The sequence below is a fragment of the Archocentrus centrarchus genome, chromosome 24 (assembly GCF_007364275.1).
Source record: "Archocentrus centrarchus isolate MPI-CPG fArcCen1 chromosome 24, fArcCen1, whole genome shotgun sequence".
Lineage (NCBI taxonomy): Eukaryota > Metazoa > Chordata > Actinopteri > Cichliformes > Cichlidae > Archocentrus > Archocentrus centrarchus.
The window spans coordinates 31,337,657-31,349,336 of NC_044369.1; the positions used below are offsets into that span (position 1 = coordinate 31,337,657).

Here is an 11,680-nt window from a genome sequence, read left to right on the forward strand (position 1 = left end):
GAGGAACCGGATGAGCACTGCCAGAGCCCTAAAAAAAAATAACCTCCAGCAGGCTGCTGGTGTTAATGTCTCCAACCAAACATAGACTTCATGAGGGCCTGACATTCTCTAGTGGGCCCTGTGCTCACTGCCTGAGAACATGGAGCCCAACTGACATTTGCCATAGAACACAATTGATATCAGGATTAAATCCTTAGATAAACCCTATGCTGGTGCACTGGCTCTTGGGTTTTGTCTTCACCCAACGTGTGGGTCGAACCCACGACCCTGAGATTAAGAGTCTCATGCTCTTCCGACTGAGCTAGCTGGGCTCCACCTTTTGTGTTTCAGCTCACTGTCTACTACTATGTCTGACTGGTTAGCCATCAAGAGTTTGTTCGTCAGTATCTGGAGGTCCACCAGGATCTTAGCTTGGTCATTCTCAACCACTCTTGGGTGGAGCCGTATGCGGCTCTTTCATCCTTATGCTGCAGCTCTGTGCTTCTTGGGCCTATTTTTGTAAGTTTGCTTTTTGTCGTAGTCCTAAATTGGAGCATTATTTTGATCTTGAAATATTAAATTAAGATTATATTATTAAAATTTTTCTTCTCTCCATATATGTGTTGCTCAAGGAAGCCGGTGGCTGCTACCAGCTACCGGCAGTACTTGCAGCTTTCAGTGTTTTATTTTCCATGGAAACCGGATCCAAATGGCTCTTTGAGTGATAAAGGTTGCCGACCCCTGTCATGGTTGGTGTCAGAAGACTCATCCATGTTTATGACTGGTCATATGCTGGGCCTTGTTTTTGCCTCAAACTTGAAGATTGTCCAAAAGCGCCATCGCCCAACGTGGGGATCGAACCCACGCCCCTGAGATTAAGAGTCTCATGCTCTGCCAACTGAGCTAGCCAGGCCTCAGCTGTGTGCTTTTCGCCTGTGGAGCTGGCTTTCAGGGGATATATCAAATGCCTCAGGTCTCCAATCCAGGCTTTTGGAGCACAAAGGGTCGTTAACTCAACGGCAGGACCGGTATCTGCTCTTTTGTGCAAGGAGGAACAGGATGAGCACTGCCAGAGCCCTAAAAAAATATGACCTCCAGCAGGCCACTGGTATCTCCAACCAAACAGTCACAAACAGACTTCATGAGGGCATTCATTGTCTGGTGGGCCCTGTGCTCTATGCCTGAGAACATGGAGGCCACCTGACATAGAACACCACAACTGGTATCAGGATTAAAACCTTGGACCTATGCTGATGCAGTGCTCTCTCAATGCATTACAATGCAGGCACTTCAAAGAGGATGAAAGAATTGATACCAATGCTTTTCCCCTCCTTGGTCCTCGCTCTTTGTGGCCAGTTTTTTGTTTTTTCATTTTGTTCATTTCCTCGTGTCCATTCTGATAGTTTCAGCAGTCTCCCTCCAGGAATTTTATGGCATTTCTGAGTCCTTATATTGATGCTTTGATTATTATTCCAGAGTGTTATTCTCTCACTGATAAATTCAAAAACTGCATTGAAAAGTAGCCAGAAATGCACAAGAGGATTCAGCTGTGCCGAACAAGTCAATCTGAATTGTTCCACGGTGCGGGTTCAGACTTTCCATAGCCCCCTTGTGTGCTCACCTCATGTGGACTTTGAGGTTTGTGGGGTTTCCCCTTGAGAAGTGTTCCACGCATTTTGTCATCATCCACAACAAGACACTTGCTTCTTTCTGCCTCGGAATCGTACTCAAAGAAATCCTATATGGGACTCTGTGGAAAAAGTAATTTAATATCAATTGACAAGGCATTTAAATAAACTGACGACCATGAAAACAAAGGGCATTCTATCTATAATTTTTGTTGTAGTTTTGTAAACACACAATACAGTTTAATCATTTTTTCCTTTTAATTAGCATTTTTATTTATTTGAGGTAATGTTCAGTTAAATAAATGTTTTTTCAATGTCAGTTTGTTTCTGTTAATGATAATAACCTTGACACATGGTGCCACAGCAGTGATTTGTGCAAATGACAGCAGCACAGCAGCATCACTGTGTGTGTGCAGAGTTGTGCAAGAGTAGTGCAGGTATTTAAATAGTCTTACAGCTTCAGGGAAGAAGAAGCTGTTCCTCAGTCTGGTGGTCCTGATCTTGATGCTCCTCAGCCTCCTGCCTGAGGGGAGTGGAACAAAAAGTGTGTGTGCTGGGTGTGTGGGGTCCTTCACGATGCAGGTGCCGTGGTGGTAGAGAAGCTGACTCCAGCCTTCAGACCCCAGCCTGTGCAGCCTTCACCACCCTCTACAAAGCTTTCTTCTCTGCCACAGAGCAGCTTCCGTGCCACACAGTGATGCAGGAGCACAGGACACTCTCCACCACACATCTGTAGAATGAGGAGAGGACTGAGCTTCCGAGTCCAGCACACCTCAGCCTCCTGAGGAAGTAGAGGCGCTGGTGTGCCTTCCTGCCCAGACTGGAAATGTTGTTGCCCCAGGTGAGGTTGTTACTCAGGTGTACAACCAAGTACCCATACCTGGGGACCACTTCTACTGCAGATCCTCCAATGTGCAGGGGGAGGGGGGGTGTCTGACCCTTCTGAAGTCCACGATCGTCTCCTTTGTTGTTGTCACACTGATGCAGAGATTGTTTTCTCTGCACCAACCCTTCAGGTATTCCACCTTCTGCCTGTAGCCAGATTCATCGTTGTTAGCGATGCATCCAACCACTGCTGTGTCATCTGCAAACTTCACAATATGACAGGCTGGATGTTTTGCTGAGCAGTCATAAGTGAACAGGGTGAACAGGAGAGGGCTCAGCACACAGCCCTGGGGGGAGCCAGTGTTGAGGATGATGGAGGAGGAGGCATCGTGGATCCTCACAGATTGCAGCCTGTTCATCAGGAAGTCCAGGACTCAGTTGCAGAGGGAAGAGCTCAGTCCACTTTGTGCAGCAGGTTCTGTGGAATGATTCAATTCAATTCAATTCAATTTTATTTATATAGCGCCAAATCACAACAAACAGTCGCCTCAAGGCGCTTTGTATTGTGGGTAAAGACCCTACAATAATATAGAGAAAACCCAACAGTCAAAACGACCTCCTATGAGCAAGCACTTGGAGACAGTGGGAAGGACAAACTCCCTTTAACAGGAAGAAACCTCCAGCAGAACCAGGCTCAGGGAGGGGCAGTCATCTGCCGCGACCGGTTGGGCTGAGAGAGAGAGCCAGAGATTAATATCAATTAATGATTAAATGCAGAGTGGAGTATAAACAAAGTAAATAAGGTGAATGAGAAACAGTGCATTATGTGAACCCCCCAGCAGACTAGGCCTATAGCAGCATAACTAAGGGATGGTTCAGGGTCACCTGATCCAGCCCTAACTATAAGCTTTATCATAAAGGAAAGTTTTAAGCCTAATCTTAAAAATAGAGAGGGTGTCTGTCTCCTGAATCCAAGCTGGTTGATGAATGATGGTGTTGAAGGCTGATGTGAAGTCCACAAAGAGCATACGGACAAAGGAGTCCTTACACTCCAGGTGGGTGAGGGCAGTGCGAACCACAGAGGAAATGGCATCCTCCGTGGACCGGTTCTTCCGGTATGCATAATGGTATGGGTCCACATCGATATCGGTATCCTTGATGTGGGCCATAACCAGTCTCTCAAAGAACTTTGTGACTATCGGGCTGAGAGCTACCGGCTAATAGTCATTCAGGCCTGTCACTGTGGAGCTCTTGGGGACCGGGATGATGGTGGCAGTCTTTAAGCAGGTGGGGACAGCTGCTTGTGTGAGGGAGGAGTTGCACAGTCCCTTAGCACCCGCCCAGGGATGTTGTATACATCTTTATGGGGATTAATCCTCTGTAGGATTAGGATCCTTCTCACCTCTGCTGGAGTCACACTGAGGGGTTCTTCTCCAGGTGGTGGGGTGAGTCTGATGGTGGAGGGGGTGGTGGGGTCCTCGAAGTGGGCATAGAACCTGTTTAGAGTGTCAGGCAGAGAGGGGTCCCAAGGGCATTGTGCAACTCCAGAGTTATGGTCTGTGATGCACTTAATGCCCTTCCACATGCTCCATAGATCCTGGGAGGAGAAGAGTCCCTGGATCTTCTGAGCATATGTGGCTTTGGCTCTCTTTAAGCCAGCAGTCAGCTCTCTTCTGGCACTCCTGAAGGCAGTAGTCCTTGCTTTCAGCAGAGAGCGAACTTCTGCATCCAGCCAGATTTGGGTTCAAATCAGCATGATGATAACAAATAATGGCAGAAAGCATCTTTGGAAAAAAATTATCAGAGGGGAATTTTTTTTCTTTTATTTTGACACCAATCCCAACATGGAGGGGTAGGGTTTATGACCTATACTGCATCAGGACACCAGGGAATGATAGACATTCACTTTTGGGGAGCTGTTGCTGATGTCATCCATGTTTTCTATAGTCATTGGTTAGACCCAGTACTTCAGTAACAGATTTACATGCTGTTAAAAAAAAGAGATGGCTGTGGAACTCATGCTGAAAAAAAAAAGTCACTTTTAAAGTATTTGCTTAACAAACCAAAGATCCCAGGTTTGTCTTTTGGATCATCAGGTAGGGTATCTGGTCCAAACCTAAAATATACACAGCTACCCACTATGATGACCCTTCACCCTGAATAAGGGAGCAGCTAAAAGTAACAGAGTGCTGTCCTCTTGAAAGTCACCCATATGTAGAGCTCCTCAGGAAAAGACATTTTACACTGATCACACTGATCACTGAAGTCAAACCCTAATTTAAACATGGTAGACTGAATCCCAGTATGCAGTGAAACCAGTGTAGGAATTTAAATAATAAGAGTGTGTGCTGCTGCTTAAGCCTTTAGGTTTCTGCGTGTTCATTTATCGACAGGAATGACACAACACAAGAATAAGGAGTCCAATTATTAAATTTAATAAAGCCATTTCAAACAGTTCAGATATGTGGGTCAGACTGCATGCCATGAGATGGCATGAAGTGCTGGCCCTTTCTAATTCAACTTACAGTTTCATATAGTCACAGCATATCAGTCTTGATTACATCATTTACAAAACAGAATGTGGAAAACAGAGAATTTCAACAACAGGGTGACCTCGAAGTCTCCATTTCTATCGTTGTGTAGTCTTCATCAGTGTGGTTCATTGTACAGTCAGAATACAAAGTTCATGATGACATGAAACATTATAAGCTTCTGTATTTTTAATCAGTTATGTTATTTTCCAGACAAATTTCTCAGGGAAGTAAATATATGTAATATATATATGTGGCATATGCAACATAATACATAATACAACAATTCCCCCTTTTGACCTCAGACTTTTCTGAGGTCAACTTCACCAGCCTGACCTCGGGTGGTCAGCCAGGACTGCACTGATGTTAAGAGCCAGAAGAGGATTTTTGTGAAAACTAATCTTATACTATTGTGATTGTGAATTTAGCAAAAAATTAAGACAGGGTTTAATGTCATATTTATAATGGATGTACCTACTTTCTATACTTTCTTATGGCCTGAAAAACAAAAAGAAAACAAGCATTAGTCTTTCATATGTCAATGTTGTTCAGTGAAGTGGATTAGCATTTAAATTTAATCAGTCCAAAGTAAATTCTGCATATCAATTGGCCCACATGACAAACAGTAACACTTTCTAATAATTTTCCTCAAATTCATTAAAAAATGTGGATTGCATCCCTTCAGGATCAAATCCAGTTCCAATCAATGAAAATCTTACTGCAAACATAAAGAAATGATCACTGATCAGTGCACAGGTAATAGTTATATAATGTATGCAGCCTTCTTTCAGTCTTCAGCACATCATGCTCATATTCACCAAAGCCATGGATGTTCAAACCACAGCAGTCAGCACTCGTCCCTGGAGATGCATTCCTGCACCTCTTTAGACAACAGCTGTTCACATCTGGCCGTCATCCTGGTTAGTTTCCTGTTAAAGGCGCATAATGTCTCAGGTATGATCTCAGGTATCTGTGGAAAAAGTCCAGTGAAGAAAGTTCCAATTTTTCCCTGTCAATTAAACAAAATACCTGCAGGTCTTGTGGGTCAATATTTAAATTTGCACAAACTAAGACAGGACATCAAAATGCCCATAAATATTCTAAGGATGTATTTATTCAATGGCTTTTAGTTATAAATCTTTTATTTTGTTTATCAGCCTGAGAAAATGAGCTTACAATTTTCATATACCACTAGTTTACTAATTTACTAAGTGGATTCAATCCACCAAAAGTGAACCTGATTTAATGCACCTAGAGTTAAATGTCAGATTAAGCAAAAAGCTAATTTGAGCTTCTGTCTGTCTATGAGTGAGTGAGTGAGTGAGTGAGTGAGTGAGTGTAAGCTGCTTCTTCATTGCAAGTGTTTGTGTTTTTTTTCTATAAGGTCAGGGTCAGCTGTCTCATTTTTTATCCAATTGTAAAGTTAACTTTTGCATTTTGGTCTCAAACTCAGAGAATTCAAAATACAAAATTTATGTCCTTAAATTAAAATTTGACACACCTTCTATGTCAGCTAGAGTGGAACAAAAAGAACACAAGAAAACAAAAAACAAAACATGGGATGAATCTCAAAATATCTAAAAGTAATCATTTTAAAGTTTTCTTATTTTAAACAGCTCTTGGATAAGTTTGTCTGTACCTGTACTTTACTTTACTTTACTTTATTACATTTAGAAGACGCCTTTATCCAAAGCGACTTACAATGATGACACAATAATACAAAAGGCCAAAACAAAAATAAAACATTAAAAGCGTTAAACCTTAAAAAAACAATGGCACATTAAAATGTATGTCTATACACATCAGAGTTAATTGTCTTAGTGCAGGTGTTCTCTAAAAAGCTCAGTTTTTAGGAGTTTTTTAAAAATGGCAAGGGACTCTGCTGCTCTGGTGGAGGTAGGCAGCTTGTTCCATCTGGGAACTATGGAGCAGAACAGTCTGGATTGCTTTGGGTGGATGTTGGGTAAAGCAAGGCGACATTCAGTGGAGGAGCGCAGAGGCCGAGATGGAACATAGGCCTTTAGGAGCGAGTGCAAGTAGTGGGGCGCCTGTTCTGTCATCACCTTATAGGCAATCATGCAGGCTTTATATTTGATGCGAGCAGCAACCGGAAGCCAATGAAGCTCAATGAGCAGTGGGGTGACATGTGCCCGTTTTGGAAGGCTGAAGACCAGACGTGCTGCTGCGTTCTGGATCATCTGTAATGGCTTAATAGCACAGGCTGGAAGGCCCGTTAATACTGCATTACAATAATCAAGGCGCGAGATGACCACAGCCTGCACCAAGAGCTGAGCAGCATGTTGCGTTAGAAACGGTCTAATTTGTCTGATGTTATATAGCGCAAGGAGACAGGATCGAGCAACAGAGGCCACTTGGCGTGTAAATGATAACTGGTCATCAAACGTGACTCCCAGATTCCTAGCAACCTTCGCCGGAGAAAGTGAGAGAGAATCGATTGTTAAGGTGAAATTGTGTTGAACTGACTGTTTTGCAGGAAACACCAGTAGTTCAGTCTTAGAAAGATTAAGTTGAAGATGGTGTGACTTCATCCATGAGGATATATCTGAGAGACAATGAGATATCCGTGCTGAGATCGTAGAGTCATCCGGCGGGAATGATAAGTAGAGCTGAGTATCATCGGCAAAGCAATGGTAGGAGAACCCATGAGAGGAAATAACTGGGCCCAAAGAGGTGGTATAGATGGAAAAGAGGAGGGGTCCCAATACTGAGCCTTGGGGCACTCCAGTGGACAGTGGACATGATGAAGACAACTGTCCTTGCCATAACACTTTGAAAGAGCGTTCAGCAAGGTAAGATCTGAACCATGATAGTGGTGTATCTGAGATACCCATAATGGAGAGTGTAGTTAGGAGTCGATCATGATTGACTGTATCAAAGGCTGCTGACAAGTCCAGCAGAATGAGGGCTGAGGACTGTCCAGCAGCTCTGGCAGTTTTTAAGGCTTCGGTCACAGACAGCAGCGCCATCTCAGTAGAGTGTCCCTTTTTAAAACCGGATTGGTTATGATCAAGGTAGTTATTCTGGGAGAGAAAGCCAAGGATCTGGTTATACACTGCCCTTTGTATGCATTTAGAAAGGAAAGGTAGTAGCGAGACCGGTCGATAGTTGTCGACCAGGGCAGGGTCGAGAGAAGGTTTTTTAAGTAGAGGTGTCACCTGGGCCTGTTTGAAAGTAAGCGGAAATTCACCGGTGGATAGGGAAGTATTAATTACATGTGTGATGACTGGAATAATCGTAGGTGCGATGGTTTGTAGGTCAGTGGGAATCGGATCCAGAGGACATGTAGTAGGACGGCTATGTGTTAGGAGGGCCACTGCTTCTTTCTCAGAGAGCGGAGTAAATGAAGTGAATGTACTTTCCATGAATGATGAAGACGGAAGAGCAGAGATTACTGTTCAATTCTGACTCCTTTGGCATGAAAATCTGGGGAAATAAAATATCTTAGAGAGATCGACTATCAAAATCATTTCAAAGGATTATACTGTACTCAAAATTATACTTATTCTGTAAGGGTCTGTACCCCAAAAAAAAGCATAATTATGGCAAACAAAATGTGGCTTCATAAACCTCAAGTTACTAAATTATGAAGGAGAAAAATGCATAACCTTGACCTAAAACAACATCAGCAGTTGTTACTAGTTCAGCAGTGAAGAGGCTTTAACTCTTTTTTCTTTTTCATTTTGTGTAATTTTTGCTTTTAAATCTAAACCCCTGCAGTGGGATTTTCACCACAAAACAAACAAAAATAAAAATAAAAATGTTATGGACAAAGTCTTTAGTCAAAACGTAGATCCTTTTGGGGTTAGAGGTCATACTCACACCACCATTGCTTGTTGACCTTACATGCAGCTCGCTGCAGGTTTGTCATCTTTGGTTGTCTAAACTGAAATCAGGGCGTGTCCCCCTGAGGCCTCATGGGAATTTATAAGAGAACAACAGTTAGTGTTGGAGGAAACATTAAACAAATTATACTCCTGAAACCACAAAATTCTGGCCCCTGTAGGAATGGCCTTACAATAGTAGTTGAGTCATACTACTGAATATAGCATAACTGAAATTAAAACTTTGAAATCAATTGCTTTCTGCCTGGGAGTTCTTTGACCTTTGACCCTCTAATATGCTCTGGTTCTTCACTGAGACCCTGTGACTGAGCGTGCATAAGGCCTAACGCTCCCCACGTCAAGGATATCTCCTGTTGATGACCCTCCTTCTGGGCTCAGACTTGTGCACAAAGATCATCGGTCAAGAACTCTCAGGTCACCTGTTTGTGAGATGGTTGGCCTCCTTCTTGAGCACCAGGAGCCTTTTTTATATGAGTTTATGGAGCTGTCAGTCTGTTCAGAACAGCTTGGTATGATCTTGAACACCTCGATCTGCACCAGTTTCTTTATTGGTAGCTGATCCAGTCTCCTGTGTTGTTGTTCAGGCTCCTGTTAGAGTAAAACTGAGAGATTTTCATTAGTTAAATCTTGAACTTTCTGCTGGTCTGTCTCCCTCCTTTGAGACTTAACTCTGTTTGTCTCAATAATCTACCTTAATTTAGCTTATTTATCTAAAGGGCATACTGATTCTTATATCATTCGCTTTTGGGATTTTTCCTTTAATGCTTGATTTAATATCAAATTGTTCAGACATTCAAAATTCAAATGTTCTCTGCTTTTCTCTAAATCTTAGCTTTAAACAAATCTACCAAATAAATGTAAATGCACAAAAGAGTAAATTGGTATCTTGTATTCTATCCTGCATGGGCAAACAAATAAATTTTTTTTAGTTCTCTATATTTTGCTTTGTAGCAGAGCAGCAGCTCAAAGTTTGGCACTTTGTTTTGGGTCTCAGATTCGGCTGTTTCACAAAGTATTTACATGCACTGTTTTTATTTTTTTTCTTCTAACCTTTCTTTTGAGGTTTTACTAAAACTGAGCTTCTCACAGACTTTTTCTTGAAATTTAACAACAATCTTCTGGAAAAATGACCTCTAATAATTTGCAAAAAATACTTCAACCTGGGATTTTCAAGGCATCTATTATACTGGCTTTGTTTATTTATTATTTATTTTTAAAGCAATAAACTCCTGACTCCCTTTTTTGTGATTTTTCAATTTTTTTTTGTCTTTTATCCATCTGTGGTTGGCTTATCTCTCATATGTATCGGAAGCGAAACCTTCCTTCCGAGAATTTTTAACCAGCATACCCTTTTACAACCATATCAGTCCAAATTAAAGAAAAGAAAAAGAAGAGAAAAAACTTAGGGCTATAACTCTCATCCACACACACGACTTCTGTCTCTCTGGCTCTCACTTAGATTCACACGCACACAAATCCTTGAGATATAAATGCACACACACACACACAGCAATGCTAAAACCTTGGCACCATTCTCTTTTCCTTTTTTTCTTTTTCTTTCCTACACATACTGACACACACACACAGCTATGACATTACAAAACAGCTAATATGACCACTGGAAAATTGTCCTATTCCTCTAAACTCTATTCCTATTTGAACAACAAATGACACCATACTTTGCAAAGAAATTCACCTCAAAATATTTTGTCCATATTTTCTATTTCTCTCTTCCTCTCTGTCCTACTGTTACACTCATACACAGATACACAGACCGTAGCACACACATACTAAACGAAGCACCCATTTTTCTTTTCTCTCTCTGAAACACACATATAAACAGTAGTACTCAGTCACACACACACACACACGTGGATGCCTCCTTACACACACACACACACACACACACACACACACACACACACACACACACACACACACACACACACACTCAAGCATCCATCAGTTTTTTCAATATTCATTATTGTTATAGACTTTTTTTTCCCAAGTGACCTAATTTTGGGATTGCTTAATGAATTTGCTGACCTTCTGTTGTCAGGTGGGTGAATCAAAGTGTCTGACCCAAAGATCAACTTTTACCTGATTAGGATGGAGAGATTTCTCCTTTAATTTTAATCTTTCAGCTTAATATCTGTGCTTGGAAGTTTACACTAAAATAATTTTACATCACCGGTTATTATTGAAGTTTCACCCTCTTTTTAATCTGAGCCCCTTTTCTACACCCAGTGTCGTCAGTCATTTTGTCAGTCAGTCCAAACTGCAAGAACAAAAACAATGTTAGTAAGGTACCATTTATATTTTTTCTTTTTTTAGGGATTTTATTTTTTATTACAAAAACTCTTTTTTTCTCTTTATCTCTATTTCTTCATTTCTCTGTATTCTTTTACTTTTTCTTTATTCTTTATCTTTTGAGGCTTTTAAAGGGTTTTAGTTGCTTTTATGGATTTCTGAAGTGAAGGTTCTTATCAAAGAACCATATAACCATAAGCTATTACTCTCGTCAACTCTAGCGGGAGTGATAATCTGCGCGATCGGTTAACCCTTCTACCAGGAGGACATTGGCAAAAGACAAATGGCCAGTTCACTTCAGAAAAACCAAAGGCCCTCTAAACCTAAAAACCCACTGAGGTGGTTACTCTTTCAGTCCGCTGATCAGACGGCCCATGGACTTACACCGTCCGACTCATTTTGCCTATATTTTTCTTTACTCTTTTAAACTCTTTTATTCTTTTCTAAACTCTTACACCTGTGTGAAATGGCTGGAATTACACCTTCCTCCTGTCTGACCACCAGTGAGTGATAATTTGATACACTTCAATATGCAGATATTTAG

The 11,680-nt window shown here is 41.6% G+C and overlaps 2 non-coding genes across 2 annotated transcripts; both read right to left on the reverse strand.

Moving 5' to 3' along the window:
- Positions 1-238: 238 nt before the first annotated feature.
- trnak-cuu (transfer RNA lysine (anticodon CUU)) lies at positions 239-311 on the reverse strand. Its single transcript has one exon. It is a non-coding gene; the product is annotated as a tRNA-Lys (tRNA).
- Positions 312-819: 508 nt separating this feature from the next.
- trnak-cuu (transfer RNA lysine (anticodon CUU)) lies at positions 820-892 on the reverse strand. The gene has a single exon. It is a non-coding gene; the product is annotated as a tRNA-Lys (tRNA).
- Positions 893-11,680: the final 10,788 nt, after the last annotated feature.